Source organism: Triticum aestivum, chromosome 7D (assembly GCF_018294505.1).
Source record: "Triticum aestivum cultivar Chinese Spring chromosome 7D, IWGSC CS RefSeq v2.1, whole genome shotgun sequence".
Taxonomy (NCBI): domain Eukaryota; kingdom Viridiplantae; phylum Streptophyta; class Magnoliopsida; order Poales; family Poaceae; genus Triticum; species Triticum aestivum.
Genome location: NC_057814.1, coordinates 431,016,762 through 431,023,489, shown reverse-complemented (window position 1 = coordinate 431,023,489; position 6,728 = coordinate 431,016,762).

The window sequence follows — 6,728 nt, the reverse complement described above, 5'->3', positions numbered from 1 at the left end:
CTCCATAACACGGAAGGTAACTCCTCCACCCAACAACCCAGCATCCTCTGCAAAGGAACCATAAGTCGGGGCTTGATACCTCTCAGGATCTCTTGATTGGCTCTCTCAGCCTGACCATTAAATTGGGGGTGAGCCACTGACGACACATCAAGCCAGATATGCTCACGCTGACAAAATTCTTTCATAGCACCTTTGGAGAGATTAGTGCCATTGTCTGTTATAATGCTATGTGGAAAGCCAAAACGGAAGATCACCTTCTTCATGAATCGAACCGTCATTGCTGCATCACACTTGCTGACTGGCTCTGCCTCTACCCACTTAGTGAACTTATCAACCGCCACCAACAGCTGGGTCTTCTTATCATTGGACCTTTTAAAAGGTCCAACCATATCAAGCCCCCAAGTTGCAAACGGCCAAGTGATTGGAATCATCCTCAACTCCTGAGCCGGAACATGAGCTCGACGTGAAAACTTCTGACAACTGTCACATTTTCTGACCAAGTCCTCAGCATCAGCATGAGCCGTTGCTATGTCTTGAGCTTGCGTTGGTTTTCCTTGAAGAGGAAAGGGTGATGCAGCACAGTAGCATAAGTATTTCCCTTAGCTTTTGAGAACCAAGGTATCAATCCAGTAGGAACCTCCTAGAAAGTCCCACGCACCTACACAAACAAACAAAGAACTCGCAACCAACGCAATAAAGGGGTCGTCAATCCCTTCACGGCCACTTGCGAAAGTGAGATCCGATAGAGATAATATGATAAGATAAATATATTTTTGGTATTTTATAATATAGATGCAAATAAAAGTAGATTGAAAGCAAATATAATAAAAGATAGACCCGGGGGCCATAGGTTTCACTAGAGGCTTCTCTCGAGATAGCATAAGTATTACGGTGGGTGAACAAATTACTGTCGAGCAATTGATAGAAAAGCGAATAATTATGAGATTATCTAGGCATGATCATGTATATAGGCATCATGTCCGCAACAAGTAGACCGACTCCTGCCTGCATCTACTACTATTACTCCACACATCGACCGACTCCTGCCTGCATCTAGAGTATTAAGTTCATAAGAACAGAGTAACGCCTTAAGCAAGATGACATGATGTAGAGGGATAAACTCATGCAATATGATATAAACCCCATCTTTTTATGCTCGATGGCAATAATACAATATGTGCCTTGCAACCCTTTCTGTCACTGGGTAAGGACACCGCAAGATTGAACCCAAAGCTAAGCACTTCTCCCATGGCAAGAAAGATCAATCTAGTAGGCCAAACCAAACTGATAATTCGAAGAGACTTGCAAAGATAACTCAATCATACATAAAAGAATTCATAGGAGATTCAAATATTTCTCATAGATAAACTTGATCATAAACTCACAATTCATCGGATCTCGACAAACACACCGCAAAAAGAGATTACATCGAATAGATCTCCACAAGAGAGGGGGAGAACATGGTATTGAGATCCAAAAAGAGAGAAGAAGCCATCTAGCTAATAACTATGGACCCGAAGATCTGTGGTAAACTACTCACAACTCATCGGAGGGGCTATGGTGTTGATGTAGAAGCCCTCCGTGGTCGATTCCCCCTCCGGCGGAGCATCGGCGAAGGCTCCAAGATGGGATCTCACGGATACAGAAGGTTACGGCGGTGGAAATTGTGTTTCGGCGGCTCCTTGGATGTTTTCGGGGTACGTAGGTATATATAGGAGGAAGAAGTACGTCGGTGGCCACCGGTGGGGCCTAGGAGACAGGGGCGCGCCCTCCACCCTCCTGGCCGCCTCGTTTGCTTCTTGACTTGCACTCCAAGTTCTCCGAATCACGTTCGTTCCAAAAATCACGCTCCCGAAGGTTTCATTCCGTTTGGACTCCGTTTGATATTCCTTTTCTTTGAAATACTGAAATAGGCAAAAAAACAGCAATACGGGTTGGGCCTCCGGTTACTAGGTTAGTCCCAAAAATGATATAAATATGTAAAATAAAGCCCATAAACATCCAAAAGGGGTAATATAATAGCATGGAACAATCAAAAATTATAGATACATTGGAGACGTATCAAGCATCCCCAAGCTTAATTCCTGCTCGTCCTCGAGTAGGTAAATGATAAAAACAGAATTTTTGATGTGGAATGCTACCTAGCATAATTCTCAATGTAATTTTCTTTATTGGGGCATGAATGTTCAGATCCAAATGATACAAAATAAAAGTTCATATTGACATGAAAATAGTGATACTTCAAGCATACTAATCAAAGTAATCATGTCTTCTCAAAATAACATGGCCAAAGAAAGTTATCCCTACAAAATCATATAGTCTGGCTAGGCTCTATCTTCATCACACAAAGTATTTAATCATGCACAACCCCGATGACAAGCCAAGCAATTGTTTCATACTTTAATAATCTCAAACTCTTTCAACTTTCACGCAATACATGAGCGTGAGCCATGGACATAGCACTATATGTGGAGTAGAATGGTGGTTGTGGAGAACACAAAAAGGAAGAAGATAGTCTCACATCAACTAGGCATATCAACGGGCTATGGACATGCCCATTAATAGATATCAATGTGAGTGAGTAGGGATTGCCATGCAACGGATGCACTAGAGCTATAAATATATGAAAGCTCAACAAAAGAAACTAAGTGGGTGTGCATCCAACTCGCTTGCTCACGAAGACCTAGGGCAGTTTGAGGAAGCCCATCATTGGAATATACAAGCCAAGTTCTATAATGAAAAATTCCCACTAGTATATGAAAGTGACAACATATTAGACTCTCTATAATGAAGATCATGGTGCTACTTTGAAGCACAAGTGTGGAAAAAGAGATAGTAGCATTGTCCCTTCTCTCTTTTTCTCTCATTTTTTTTCTTTCTTTTTTTTCTTTTTTTCTTTGGCCTCTCTTTTTTTGGCCTTTCTCTTTTTTTATTTTTTTTCTTTTTAAAGTCCGAAGTCTCATCCCGGCTTGTGGGGGAATCATAGTCTTCATCATCCTTTCCTCACTAGGACAATGCTCTAATAATGAAGATCATCACACTTTTATGGATTTACAACTCAAGAATTACAACTCAAAGCTAGAACAAGATATGACTCTATATAAATGCCTCCGATGGTGTACCGGGATATGCAATGAATCAAGAGCAACATGTATGAAAATTATGAAGGTGGCCTTGCCACAAATACAATGTCAACTACATGATCATGCAAAGAGCAATATGACAAAAGTAATGCGTGTCATATGAACGGTGGAAAGTTGCATGGCAATATATCTCGGAATGGCTATGGAAATTCCATAATAGGTAGGTATGGTGGCTGTTTTGAGGAAGGTATATGGTGGGTGTATGGTACTGGCGAAAGTTGCGCGGCACAAGAGAGGCTAGCAATGGTGGAAGGGTGAGAATGCGTATAATCCATGGACTCAACATTAGTCAAAAGAACTCATATACTTATTGCAAAAATCTAGAAGTCATCAAAAACAAAGTACTACGCGCATGCTCCTAGGGGGATAGATTGGTAGGAAAAGACCATCGCTCGTCCCTGACCGCCACTCATAAGGAAGACAATCAATAAATAAATTATGCTCCGACTTCATCACAAAGTGGTTCACCATACGTGCATGCTACGGGAATCACAAACCTCAACACAAGTATTTTTCATAATCACCTCAACTAGCATGAATTTCATACCACTACCTCCATATCTCAAAACAATTATCAAGCATCAAATTGATCATAGCATCCAACTCACTTTCTATGATAGTTTTTATTACACCCAACTTGGATGCTCATCATTCTAGGACCAAATTTGTAACCAAAGCAAATACCATGCTGTTCTAAAAGACTCTCAAAATAATATAAGTGAAGCATGAGAGGCTAGCAATTTCTTTAAAATTAATCCACCGCCGTGCTCTAAAAGATATAAGTGAAGCACTAGAGCAAAGACTATTAAGCTCAAAAGATATAAGTGAAGCACATAGAGTATTCTAGCAAATTCTAATCAAGTAGGCTTCTCCCAAAAGGTGTGTACAGCAAGGATGATTGTGGTAAACTAAAAAGCAAAGAATATAATACACGACACTCCAAGCAAAACACATATCATGTGGTGAATAAAAATATAGCTCCAAGTAAAGTTACCAATGAACGAAGACGAAAGAGGGGATGCCTTCCCGGGGCATCCCCAAGCTTAGGCTTTTGGCTATTCTTGAATATCTTAGGGTGCCTTGGGCATCCCCAAGCTTAGGCTCTTGCCACTCCTTATTCCATAGTCCATCAAAGCTTTACCCAAAACTTGAAAACTTCACAACACAAAACTCAACAGAAATCTCGTAAGCTCTGTTAGTGAAAGAAAGCAAAACCACCACATAAGGTACTGTAATGAACTCATTATTTATTTATTTTGGTGTTAAACCTACTGTATTCCAACTTCTCTATGGTTTATAAACTATTTTACTAGCCATAGATGCATCAAAATAAGCAAACAATACACGAAAAACAAAATCTGTCAAAAACAGAACAGTCTGTAGTAATCTGTAACTAACGCAATTTTCTGGAACTCCAAAAATTCTACAAAAATAGGAAGTCCTAGACAATTTGTCTATTGATCAGCAGCAAAAATAATCAATGCAAAATCACGTTTCTGTGATTTACTAAAAAAAATCTCGTGCGTGCAAAGTTTCTGTTTTTCAGCAGAATCAAATCAACTATCATCATAGGTTATCCTATAGGTTCTACTTGGCACAAACACTAATTAAAAGATAAAAACACATCTAAACACAGAGTAGATGCAAGATTTATTACTAAACAGAAACAAAAACAAAAAACACAAATAAAATTGGGTTGCCTCCCAACTAGCGCTATCGTTTAACGCCCCTAGCTAGGCATAAAAGCGAAGATAGATCTAAGTGGTGCCATCTTTGGCACTAAATTCATAAGTAGCTCGCATGATAGATTCATAAGGTAATTTGACTTTATTTCTTGGAAAGTGCTCCATGCCTTTCCTTAATGGAAATTGGAATCTAATATTCCCTTCCTTCATATCAATAATCGCACCAATCGTTCTAAGGAAAGGTCTACCAAGAATAATAGGACAAGAAAGATTGCAATCTATATCAAGAACGATAAAATCCATGGGCACCAAATTTCTATTTGCAACAATGAGAACATCATTGATCCTTCCCATTGGCTTTTTAATGGTGGAATCCGCAAGGTGCAAATTTAAAGAGCAATCATCAAGATCATGGAAACCTAGAATATCACATAAAGTTTTCGGAATCGTGGAAACACTAGTACCCAAATCACACAAAGCAAAACACTCATGATCTTTAATTCTAATCTTTATAGTAGGTTCCCACTCATCATTAAGTTTTCTAGGTATAGAAACTTCCAAATTAAGTTTTTCATCATAATATTGCATCTAGGCATCAACAATATGTTTGGTAAAAGCTTTATTTTGACTATAAGCATGAGGAGAATTAACAACGGATTGCAACAAGGAAATACAACCTTCTAAAGAACAATTATCATAATAAAATTCCTTGAAATCCGAGATAGTGGGTTCAATACTATTTAAAGTCATGACCTCTCCAATCCCACTTTTACCAATTTTAGCATCAAGATCTAAAAACTCTGAATTCTTGGGACGCCTTCTAGGTAAACTTGACTCATCTCCAGTCCCATTATTATCAAGACTCATATTGCAAAACAAAGATCTAATAGGAGACGCATCAATAACTTTAAGTTCTTCATCATTATTTTCATGGAAACTAGAAGAACACGCTTTTACAAAGCAATCTTTCTTAGCACGCAATCTCGCGGTTCTTTTCTTGCACTCGTCAATGGAAATTCTCATGGCTTTGAAAGACTCATTGATATCATGCTTAGGAGGAGAAGATCTAAGTTTAAGAGAATCAACATCAAGCGAAAGTCTATCAATGTTCCTAGCCAAATCATCAACTTTGAGCAATTTTTCTTCAAGCAAAGCATTAAAATTCTTTTGAGAAATCATAAATTCTTTCACACTATTCTCAAAATCAGAGGGCATCTTATTAAAATTACCATAAGAATTATTGTAGGAATTTCCATAATTATTAGAGGAATTACTAGGGAACGGTCTAGAATTAAAGTTTCCTCTATAAGCATTGTTACCGAAACTATTCCTGCCAACAAAATTCACATCCATAGATTCATTATTATTCTCAATCAAAGTAGACAAAGGCATATCATTGGGATCAAGAGGAGTATTTTTAGTAGCAAACAATTTCATAAGTTCATCCATCTTTCCAATCAAAATATTGATTTCTTCTATAGCATGTTTTTACTAGAAGATCTTTCGGTGTCCCATTGAGAATAATTAGCCATAATATTATCAAGAAGTTTTGTAGCATATCCTAACGTGATTTCCATAAACGTGCCTCCCGCGGCCGAGTCTAAGAGATTTCTAGAAGCAAAGTTCATACCGGCATAAAATTTTTGTATAATCATCCATAAATTCAAACCATAAGTAGGGCAATTGCGAATCATCAATTTCATTCTTTCCCAAGATTGGGCAACATGCTCATGATCAAGTTGTTTAAAATTCATAATATCGTTCCTAAGAGTGATAATCTTAGCGGGAGGAAAATACTTAGAGATAAAAGCATCTTTCCACTTGTTCCAAGAATCAATACTATTTTTAGGCAAAGACGAAAACCAAACTTTAGCACGATCTCTAAGTGAAAACGGAAATA